Source organism: Apteryx rowi, unplaced genomic scaffold, assembly GCF_003343035.1.
Source record: "Apteryx rowi isolate R43461 unplaced genomic scaffold, aptRow1 scaffold_94, whole genome shotgun sequence".
Taxonomy (NCBI): Eukaryota; Metazoa; Chordata; class Aves; order Apterygiformes; family Apterygidae; genus Apteryx; species Apteryx rowi.
The window spans coordinates 359,315-371,455 of record NW_020451249.1 but is presented as its reverse complement, the minus strand read 5'-3'; positions in this window follow the sequence as shown (position 1 = coordinate 371,455).

Here is a 12,141-nt window from a genome sequence, read left to right as displayed (position 1 = left end):
CCCCTCCCTTCCCGGGGTGCATCTGGGCTCTGAGTCCTGATAATGTGATGTAGATAAGGCCTAGACTCAAACAACTTGGATTGCATCTTTGGGTCAATACGGCATGGTTTATGACTGTCCCTGTGCAAACATTTTGAAAAGGGCTGCGGAGAGGCGTTCACACACATGAGCTGCTCTTCCAGGGCAGAGCAGTGGTCACGTCAAAAAAACGCCCGTGCCGCGTCGATATTACCTTTCTCGGCTACCAGCTACCACCCCTTGGAGAAAGACCGGGTGATGTCACTTGAAGCTGGAGAAGAAAATGAGTCAGTGTCACAGCTGGCTAAAGGTTAAAGGTAGGTCGGCACTCAGAGCCTGTGACACTGCCAGGAGACACCAGATGCGGTGATGCTCATTGGATCACACCTTGAGTTACTGAAGGGAAACATGAGGGCTTGTCACAGCCAGCTTCACGCTTTTACCCTCCCCGCTAGGCTGAGGAGAAATGATGTCACCCTCATCCACCATCCACCATCCCTATCACCCAGGTCTTCCCCTTCCCGGCCCAAGGCCAGCCACGGTGTCACAGAGCTCCCAGCAAGCAAGAGCTTGGTTGCAGCTGTAGGTTGTTAGGGCAGAAGGTTTCAAGCGATGGCAAGTGAGGAAAATGGAAAAGGCTGGAAGTAATCAGACAGACTCCCAAGCAAGTGTGTGGTGTTGCATTTCATGCTGACCCATGCTGGGCTTTTCTGGGAAAGGCCCGTCTCTTGGAAGTGCAATTCCAGTTTCTCCCATAGGACTCTGGTTTTTTTTTATATTATTGAATTTTGCACAGAAAGTTCTTTCATTGTTAAGAGTCACGAGTTTTACTGCAAATAAAACACAGTCATGCATTTCACTAATGCGATATAGCTTGAAGTGGTTGGTTTACTCCTGGTTTCATCTTCCAGGCACCTTCCTTGACATTACCGTTCCCTCTCCAGTGACGTTGTTGTGTGTCAGAGATCCTTTCCTTTCCATGAGCTGTTCTATTAGATCCAGTTCAACATCCTGTTGAATCTGGAGAAGAGAAGAGTCTTGAGAAATAGAGAGATGTGTTGCCAGAAAAAGAGCCTTGGCCAAAAGGAGAGGCTTGCCAGACTGCCTGAACTCTCACTGAACTGAGGAGTAGGGCGGCCCTGTGTATCCTAGCAAACTCCAAATAGCAAGAAATATCCCCGAACTGGGTTTTGAAATATCTTAGATACACTCATTTTGATTTCATCTACACAATCCCAGTGTTACATGCAGGCTGCCAGGACTTGTCCGCATCCTGGTACATACAGTAAGTAGACTTTGCAACGTGTTAACTGTAGATGGGCTTTTCCCCTATAAAGATTGGATGAAGGAACATTTAGCTTTATTTTCTTATCATTTGTGGGGCATAAAATAATTTCATGTGCAATAGATATTTTTTTCCTTCTTTCCTTTTTTAAGAACACACTGTAACTAGTGGTGCACAAATGACTCCTTGGTTAGATAAGAAGTTATGTTTTTATCCTTGGACTATGCCCCCAGGCTCTCAGTAATGCCAGCATCAGCTAAGTTAGCATCTGATTAGTCATTCTTGCCTCTTACTCAATGTCAGTCGTGATTATGCCTATTAATCTGGCACATTTTTGTGAACTGAGCTATGGGCACAGTCCTGCCTCATTCTCAGCACCCTGTTACTCTTGCAGTTACGCAAGGACACTCAGACTGATTTCTACAGTTCCAGTGGGATCTGTATGGGTTCCTGGCCGTTAAAATAGCCCTACTGGTACTCACCATGCTTTTGGAGAGTTGTGGCCCGGAGACAAGACCATGGGTTCAGAGGCCTGTGGTCAGCAGGCATTGGGTTTGAAAATCCCTCCATGTTCTCGGTCCCTCGGTCCAAAGCAAGGGTTAAGGCTCATTTCCAAAGACTGCTGGGTGGTGAGGGCTTGCTCAAACATTTCTCATTCTGGGAACGAAGAAAGGTTTTAGTGCAAATTTCTCAGTTCAGGATCAGGCTTTCAATGCCCCATCACAACTGACTTGTTATTGAAGGTGGTGCTGCAGTGATACTACATGCACATTTCTATATATCTCAAACAGATGTCAGCACGTTGCTCCAAACCACTCCAGCACAAAAGCCGCCCTGAACATTACTGAAATTTGCTGAGGTCTGAAAAATTTCTTATTTTTTCTCTCCCTGTTTTCATACTGCACCTTCTGAGTCACAGCTGCAATTAGACTGAGCCATTCGAAGCTGAGACTGAATTTTATTAACATCAGGAGAAAACTAGCTCGCTTTGAGGTGCCCTCACATCCAGTCAGCACCATTCATTATCATGAAGCAGACACCTGTCCTAGCCAAGAGCGAGATGATCTCTAACTGATTTCTTCAATACCCTATAATTATTTTACCTGACAGATCAGGCTGCCTGGGGAGCTGAGCCTCCAGTTGACTTCAAGCAAGTGTTAGACATATAAATCTGCCCTTGAAAATGCTCCCTTTGATGCAGGAACCAGGCAGGTGGCCGGTGGGGAGGGCTGGTGCTTGCTTGGCTCTGAGGGCTGTGGTCAGCCCCCCAAGAGGCGATGAGCCACCGTACCCTTCGCTCTTCCCACCAGCATCTCCCAGAGGGTCCAAGTCACGCACGTCAGCCTAGGTTGGTCTCAGGTAGAAACACATGACAAGCATGCAAAAAGCACTTGGGGGACAGGAGAATTTGCAAATCCTTCATGGAGACGGACATCAGTGAGGAAGGATTAAGGGGGAGATTTAGATCCTTTTCTGCTGTGTACCGTGGAGGAAACTTTCTTTTCTTTGCATCAGGGGTGAGGTTGACCAACAGTGCTCTGCTGCGATGCTGTTTCCAGGATTTGAGCTCTACCACGGGGCAGAGATCTGGCAGCTGTCTTAGGTGTAGGGGTATCTTAGGTGTATGGGTAAAAACTGTACAGTATAACTCCGTCTTCCCAGTTTTCAAATGGATGTTAATCACCCTCCATATGGAGACAAGCCTCTTTCTAATATGTTTTCCATTTATTCCTTTTTTGACTGCCCACAGCTGCATTTCAGTGAGGCTAGAGATAGCTGGAGGGGGCAGGAGAACGGGGAAAAGGGAGGAAAAAGCAGAGTTATATTTAATAAAAATAGTCCGAATTTTCAAAGATAGTGCTCTGAGAGACCTGAATTAATCAGTGTGGTTTCTTATATATACCGTGGAGAGGACAGAGGGCAAGCTCTGACAAACACATGGTTTCAATAAGACAACACGCTTATTCCTAGAAATAAGAACGGATGCCTTTGGGATTGTTTATTAGACAAGGTAAAGCACAAGAAAGATAAGAACCCTGATTAATTAAGAGACAATACTAAATACCAAGATCATGCTGTTAGGAGCAACATTTCTTTGGCAAGGTAAGTGATATGAATAGATATTTTCAAGCTATGACATTTATGGATCCTATTTTTTAAAGGAAAGTGAGACTATACTGCACAATTAAAAGCCTTACCACCACAGGTTTGAAGATTTTCTCCGTTTGAAAAGTAACACAGTTATAACGCTCTCCTGACCTTGTAGTGTCTGTTAGTATAACTTCACCACTGTCCATAAAATTACCTACTTAGAGAGATGGTGTCTGGATAAAAACACTATTGGAAATACAGAAGCCAACAAGGACTTTACTTGTGGTAACATGTAATTAGAAACACTATGCTGCTGAAATTATAAGAAGTGTGAAATCAGATCATTAGCATATAATCACAACTGCAGACATGACAAATTTATCCAGACCAGATGTCTATTAAATCAGTTCCTCCTTTCTTGTGTATAATTTCTTATGGTGTGACGCACGTAACACTGGATGAGACTTGCGATGGAGCTAGCAGCAAAATCTGTCTTGACATTGTCGGGTATTTCGTATTACCACAAACATTTCCAGCGCTGTGATTTTTACTGTGTAGTGAGGGGCCAGTTGGTCTTCCAATTATCCAATCTCCTAAAAGTGTTTTGTCAGTGTGGTAAGTTTTTGTAGAATAAAAACAGTTTAGGAAAAGTCTTGGGCAACATCTTAAAGTTTTTTGAGAAAGCATCAGGACAATTCATTTACAGTGCTTTAAACTTACTGTACGTTTAAAAGCAGAACGGCAGTTACACCGGTCTTCCTCTCCACTGCGGTGGTGGCCTCTTGGTGGGGGGACACAGGAATCCATGCTGACGACTGGGCCGCGTCCCCACGGTGGCCTGGTGCGGGCACAGCTCCCAGCTACGGCCCCGCGGCTGCATCCCTGCCAGGTAAGCCCAAAAACCACGTGGGACAGGTGGAGAAAATGTGACTCACCATTTGCAAAGGCTTCAGAATACAACCGGGGAACGGCAGGCTGGTACTGCCAGGTACAGCGACACAGACCACCATCAATCACTTCCAGCTTCATCCACTTCATGAGTTTGCCTCCAGCAGAGACAAATTACTCAATCAAAGTCAAATTATTTAATACTTCCAGTGCTGCGAAAGGGAGATGTGTAAGTGAACAAGGATGGGGAGATGAGCTGTGGCTCCAGCCTTACCCCCCCCTCTTAGTAGGTCCTAGGGCAGTGAGTATGCCATGAAACAGCTTTTAAAAGAAACATTTGAGGTAGACCTGGGTTGAGCACTACTTTTGCTAATGGATTTTGGGTTTTGCTGAGCACAATGGGGTTGAGATCTGGGGGTCATCAGCTCACCTGTGACACAAACAACATAGCAGAGCTGGCAGGTGTCAGTGCTGATGGGACATCTGATGGCCTAGAAACACAGAGTAGATAGGCATGCCGCAGAGATGAAGCCAGCCTTCTGCTGCCCGGGACTACACCAGCTGATCATTTCAGTGCTCGTCATCATCTCCAGGATTTTTTTGCCTTCTGTGCAATGGAAAGGGACAATTACTGAGACAGAATTTGCGTTTTCTTATGTATGACTTCATGCTCAAGGTGGACTGCTTTTCCCCTCGCTGCATGCCAGGTCAGCACACAGGTTGCTCAGGAATTGCTCAGAGCCAAGGAGTCTCCTAAAAGTTGCCTTCTTTCCCTGCAACAGCTCGGCCTCGTTCAGGGACATAGAGCTCAGCACAACACAGCACCCAGTTCTGTCTCCTCTCAAGCCACTCGCTTACTGCTACAGCTCTCAGAAGGCCACACCACCCCCAGGTAATAGCATTCCCATTAAAGCTAATGGCAAATGACCAAGTAGCAACGTGGCCCAAAAAAAGAGTTAGCCAAAACCCTCAATAAATCTTGGTTTTGGCTTGGTGGCAGTTTTGCATTAGCGCTCCTTTCATCCCCTGCCAGAAACCCACACTTCAGTAGCAGTGGCTCAGTTCTGGCTCAAAGTCCTCCTGACATGCTAGAGATCCTTCGGAGTCCAGACTCATCAAGACTGGGATTGTTTAGAGAGAGAGAACAAATTTCTGGAGCAGGGCCAACAATCAGGCCAGTGAGTCACATCCTGAGGTGGTGAACAAAACCTGAATCAGGACACGTGCTGTCTCCAGACTGACTTACAGTTTGGTATCTACAGCAGGGATGACATTAGCCGTACAACCTTCTTCAAGTCCCAGTGATAGATATGGAATAATATATCACCCATCATGCAGAAAGATACCGCCTTTGCTGGAGGAACAGAGACACTGAAGGTGGAGTACGCAACAGTACCTGCTGTGAAAAAAAACAACTCTGGCTATGTTATTTTGAACCAGAAGGAAAACAGCTGAAAAAAAGTTAAATAAGGAGATTCTAGTTTTCTTCTTTCTGCATTCCCTACCAACAACCATCTTCAAATGCTTCAGATGCAATTCAGGCTGTGGGATTACTAACAGATGCAAGATTTGTTCAGGCAAATGGATCCTTCTGCATGTTCATGATCAGCTTGCTCCAGTCCTGGGGCTGGAGCCAGCCCCAGGACAGATACTTGTCCTAACATAATGGTGCAAGCGATGAAGACGCAACCACACAGATTTTGGTGTTTTGAGGAAGTCATCTGCCTCACTGGCAAGCTGTACCACAGTTTCTCCCCAAGCACCACACCTTCTTACCATGTGAACCGAGCAGATAAAAGCAAAAGGTGTGATGATCAGATCATGTCTCCTTTCTCTCCAGACAAACTTATTTTGCTTCACTGCTGCCTAACACATTCATTTAGTAATTAATCATTTTTGGTTTAGATCAATTAAATTTAATCTTCCCTCGCAGCCTTTTGGGGAAAACAGAGAGCTAGACAGACTCTAATCACTATGCGGAACAAATTCCTTCAGGATGATGTTTTGTTTTGTTTTTAAACTTTCTGGGTTTTGGACACGTTTTCCACCAGGTTTGAATGATGGATTCTGGTCTTTAGGAACTGTCAAGCACAAATCACACAAAGCCCCCAGTGCCAGCAACAGCTTCAAGCTGGTGAATTTGTGAAATTCCCAGTTATGTCAGTGTTGTACTGACTGTTCAGCTCGGGTGGAACTTGGATTGGATTTGGGGAATAAATCTGAGATGTTTTACATTCTTCCAGTGACCAAAGGTTAACCTGATGGTTTATTCTCTCGGAGTTCATATAACTTTCAATCTTGGCTAGGGCATATTTGGCTAAGGCCAGAACTTCAGAAGCACTAAGTGCTCATTAAGTTTCCTAAAAATGAAATAGCCTGAATATCAAATCTGTTGAGGAACAGGAGCTCCTACAGAGATTAATGGCTAGATCTGCAAAGATATTCTTGTGTAACTACAAGTCACTGGTGTTTTGGAAATAAATCCCTTTTTTTGGCCACCTAAGGAATAGCTGAGCTCCCTTGATGGTTCTTCCACTCATTTCCCAAGCTCCATGGGGTCTTCTCAAGTCTGATTCCCTTTGCAAACCTGTTCCTTACTGGCAAACACTTTGCAGCAAACACCTGACCCTGCACACACCAGGCTGAATTAGCTGGAATCTCTCTTCTTTGTTTTCCACAAGCAGGAATAAATTCTCAGAAAGAGGAAACACCAGCAATATTTCTGAAACTGCTAATTTTTCCTCACATCAACAAACACATCCATCAGTGAGAATTCCCTGGTGATATTTCAGAGAACTTCTTGGGTTTTTTCTTTCCTGAAAAATGTTAGTTCATCAACACTTGAAATCAGTTTTGAAAAAAGGGAACAAATTTCTTTATTAAATACTTGGGGTGGGGGGAGAATGTTTGTTTGCTTTGAAATGACTTCTCATTTCAAATCAAACTTTAAAACAAAAGAAGAGAGGGAAATCAAAAGATTTAGAAAAGAACAAAGTGGAAAGTACTGAAGGAACAGAAACAAAATATTTTGTAAATTTTTGTTTGCCAGGCATCAATCACGGTATTGGCTTCTGACCAAAATTTCAGGTCCTTGGCTACTTTCTTTCTGCTCGGCCCATGAGCAGCTTTGTTTTACCTTCTATAAGTAGGTGGAAACTCATGTCCCATGTGGCAAACCCCAAAGATCCAAGGGACGTGAAAGCCATTATTTGTCCATAGCACAGCTCTGGGATTAACTTAAGCAGTTCAAAGCACTAAGGAGCATTAGGCAGAAAGTGGCCACCAGTTTTTTGGCTTTTCTGGCTGAAAACAATGTTCCTTTAGTCAGGAGTAACCGACCTCCAAAACCGCGTTTGCTACAACTCCCGTCTCTGCTGCGAATGACGTCCCTGGTGCTTCATGCTTTTTTGGTTGAAGTGTTGCCACTTCTTCAGATCTGTCATTAGCTCAGTTAAAGAGAAAACAGAAAAGCTATTCAAGACACAGATGCGATGTGGGAGGTTAGGAGTGCAAACTCCCATCTCGCGTTGAAAGCATGAGGAGTGTTTCGGGTTGCTGTTGTTCTTTCCATTTCAGGGAGGTGTCTTCATTATTTTACAATATCTTTTTATTATACAAAGCACCTTTTTAAAAGGTACTCTTCTATCAAAGTCATGCTCATGTATCTTAAAATGTAATCTTCCACATTTTTGTTTTTATTTTACAAACTCCCAGCTCTGCCTTTGCAAGTGTCTTCCCCTTTTGCTGGTGTTCTTTGATGTTTTAAGGTTCTGTGGAGAAATGTACATCCAGCTGAAGCTGACTGGATACATTACCACCACGAGGATTCAGATTTCTCTAAAATCCACTGTTTTGGTACTAAGCTATTGATTCCATCCCCCTCTGTATCTTCATGTCATATTTGCATTATATGAGGAAAGATCAAAAGATGTGGCTCAGATCAAGAGAAGCATCAAGCGTGTGAGCTGACCTTTGGCTGTAATCATCTGAATTGTCATCTATGTTATGGTAAACTGAAGAGCTGAAATCAACGTTTCTATCAGGGAAATAAGGAAACAGTTCACCATTTTGTTGCGTAGTTTTGGTTTCTGTTCTTCTTTTTCTCCCCTAGATTTTCTAACCTCACTATTCTTCAGACAAATTAATAGCTCAGAACAAATGTGAAATTCCTCCAAATTACTCCTTTTGGTGTTGTTTTCTAAGTAAAATGTTCAACCGCATCACTTCCCTTAATTGTGACTCTGGTTTCCCGTTGCCCCCATATCTTTTTCCAACTCATCTATTTAAGAGCAAGCTTTTCCAGTTAAGGATCCTCTTTTTCTCTGGAATGTTACAAAACGTAATTTAATCAGGCTCGCCTCTTAACTGAGGTCTGCTGGCACTTCTGAAAACAAAAGCTAGTGATAAAACAACGATCATCCCAAAACCCTGCGTTTGGTGCTGCCTCAGCTACCAGGTAAGCTCTCAGCTACACTAGACATTGAGGTGAACATTTTCAGCTGGGCACATCAGACAAATGGAAACCATTGAAGACCAGCTGAATATTCTCGTGGGAATTGCCAGAGGGACCACTGGAAAGTCAGATGAGTTTCCTTCTATTTTTTTGAAGCGTTCACGCAGTTACAGAGAAGAAGGAATATTTGAACACCTCTGAATAGCCTGTCTGATAGCGCAAAATAGAGCCATCAAATGCAAGGGTAAAGAGCTCAGAAGACATACCACTTCAAGAAAACCAGGCCAAGTTTACTTTGACTGAAATAATCCATTATACATTTGTGTGTCTGATCTTGCCCAGACACAAAGTTCTCCTTGGAGGTCGTCAGCAGGAAAGGACTGAAAGAGCACGTCTTCAGCCCACGTGCATCGACTGCACTAGAAAACAGCCTCCCGTTTATGCAGGGGATCAGAAAGCTGAAACAGGCACTCGCCTAAAGAAATACTGATCTTCTAATGATGGATTATCTAAAATGATTATCTTATCAAAATGAATGCAGCTTGGGGGGCAAAAGGTATGAGTCTTAATGGATAACGTCAAAGCGACAAGCCAAAAAGAAGCATGAGAAAAAGTAGTTTAAAAAGACAGTTTAGCCTAGAGAACTGGAACACGAGCAATATCCATTTTATCTGCTTTTAAAGCAGTAGATGAGGAAACACAGTGGTCCCTGGGAATCACTACTTCTTTCCCCTCCACAGTCACATATCCACAAGTAGTCATTATAAATCATCCATTTCAGCCAGACTAACAGACAGAAAATGAGTATTTTCAGCAAACATTTAACCCAGCAATGTCATTCACTAGCTTATCCTGTGGTTCTGTCAAGAACCAAAGCTCTGAGTAACGTTAATGGCTGTCCCATATCTGTGAAACTAGACAGAATCACTGGTGTTGGTTAGGACGTATATTTGTACCCTTACGGTCTTCAGTACGATCTAGAGTGCCTATCATCTCCGAGAAACTAGCAGCCATACATCCCATAAGAACTTTTTCCTTTTTGTAGTAGGCGTATCTTTAAAAAAAATGCCTTAGCGACTGTGATGAAATCCGATCTAAAATAGTGGTTCAACAACGTCCTCGAGCCAAGAAGCGGTTCTTCTAAGTCAATGAACACCAGATGCATCTTACTCTATTCCTGGCGTTTCAAGATCACTCCATTCATCCATAGGTAGGTATGTTTTGCCTTCCTTATGCAAAAGAAGAAGCTATTTTAAGAGTATTTGGGGCAAATTCAGAGGGATTTTCTTCCTAAAAGATTCTCCCACAAAAAAGTGGTAAGTAAACATATTGACATCTTGGAGGGATGCTTTTTTTATGACTTTAAATTGGAGAAATTATTGTAAACATCAAGCTATATTTTCCCCATCATACCGTTTTTGAACACTTCAGTTTCTTCCTGACTGCCTTACTCATAATTGCTGCTCTCTTAGACTAGTGGGTATAGTAAAAGAAAGTGACTGTTTACTGAGTGACAAATACATACATATGCTAAATTTCTAGTTTCACAGATGTTTTCAGGAAGTTATAACCCCTGATAAATCTTTGCAGACCACTGAGATGAATAATATTTGTGGATGCATTTTTGAGGCTACCGAAACGGAGAGGTATTTGTGGCTGCTGGCTTTACCACTCACATGGAAAAGTATGTTTTCCTTATATCTGTCATATAGGCTGCATTTTGCACATATGTCTTTAATTAGGCTGATTGCATATCTTAAAGAGTACATGAAATATTTCAAAATTGGAGTTAGCCTGCAAATGGCACGATCCCTTTTTTTCTCACAGATAGTCACAGTGTCAAAATTCCCTCAATGCAGACTCTTTAGCAAATCGTCTGAACCCAAATGCATAATAAGCATCACAATCTCAGGAACAGATCTTGTAGGCCTATTTATGCTGCTGACCAGTTTACATAACCAGTGGTCACACTGAACCAGCTCTTTCATGAGGGAATAGCACTGAAATCAGTAGGTTATTGCAGGTCATAATCTCAGCCACTTAGTTTAATAAGACTACATGAATTCAGAAAGTATTAGGATCTCGCCTAAATCTAATCCAAAGGGATGTACTTACTGGATGCACAAAAATAAGTGCACAAAAATCTTAATTTTATCTGAATGACCTCATGGATTTGAACCAAGTTTCTCAGTCATCTAGCTCTGCCTCAGCCCTGTGTCAGTCATCTAACAAGCAAGATCCTTCCTAAATTTGAGCCCATGCAATAGTACGTATTTATCTAAGAGAGGCTGATGGGCATAATATTGCAGTGCAGAAACCAGTGTGGGCTTTGCTCTCCATTTTAATGGAAGTTTCCACCCAACATGTCTGGTAGCTCAGGGAACCAGTTTGAGAACGCAACGAAGGAGAAAGCTCATCTCTGTTCATCACGGCCCTACTTGGAAAGAGATTCTTTTTTGTTATTATTATTATGACCGCAATGTTTTAGGCTGAATCAAAGACAAAACATTCCACAGCACCCTCCGGCCAGTTTGCTGAATCAAAAATGACCATCTGCAAGTCTCCAGATGCTGAGGTTGGTCTCAGCCTGAATAATTTCATGATCGTCTGCCTTTGCCTAAGAGTAAAAGGGAAGTGGGGGGGGGGGAAATGTCTCACCCCAAACTTCAATTTCTAAATAATGACAATGTTCTGCAAGACATTTCTGTCAGTCCTGCAGTCCATGCTGCTCCACACTGAATTGCAAGAATTAAAAAAAAAAAAAAGAAAAGTTTTCCTCATTCCCCTTCTTCCCCCAACTTGGTCATTCAGTCAGTCTGAAGAAAAGCTCCTGGAAAGCTCGGCACTGTCTTACCTTGAGAGTCAGGGCACTTACCATGGAGCTGTTGGTACTTCTGCTTGTGCAACAGCAATCTCAGGGGGAAAAAAATCCCATCAGTCTCACTGAATCATTGTCTCGGGGTTACTTGCTGTAAAGTAGAAACAAAAAAAAAAATTTTTAAGGCAGTGACATTTACTATACGTCTTGAGAGAGAAAGAAGAGAATATTCAATGTCTTATGGCATTAGGATTTTGCAATGGTTCGAGAACTAACTACCAGCAGAGCCACATGGATATAAAAGTCATCATTCCCATCTTTTGTCCCTCTCCACTGCCTTTGAACACCCACCGCCTCACCAGGACCAAGCTGTGACCATAAGACTGTTGAACATCCTTGCTTTGCCTGCTGGATTATCATTGCCAAGAGTAAAAGGGGCTGGGAAGCCCTGCCCTGCCCTGTCCTGGGTTTATGCTGTGACTGGCATTGCAGAACCCTTAACCTGAAGTTAAATGTGTAGATTCAGCTTTTTCCATTTGCAGAAAAGCCAACAAGCTGGTAAGGAGGGCCTGGGTCTCATCCTGCTTT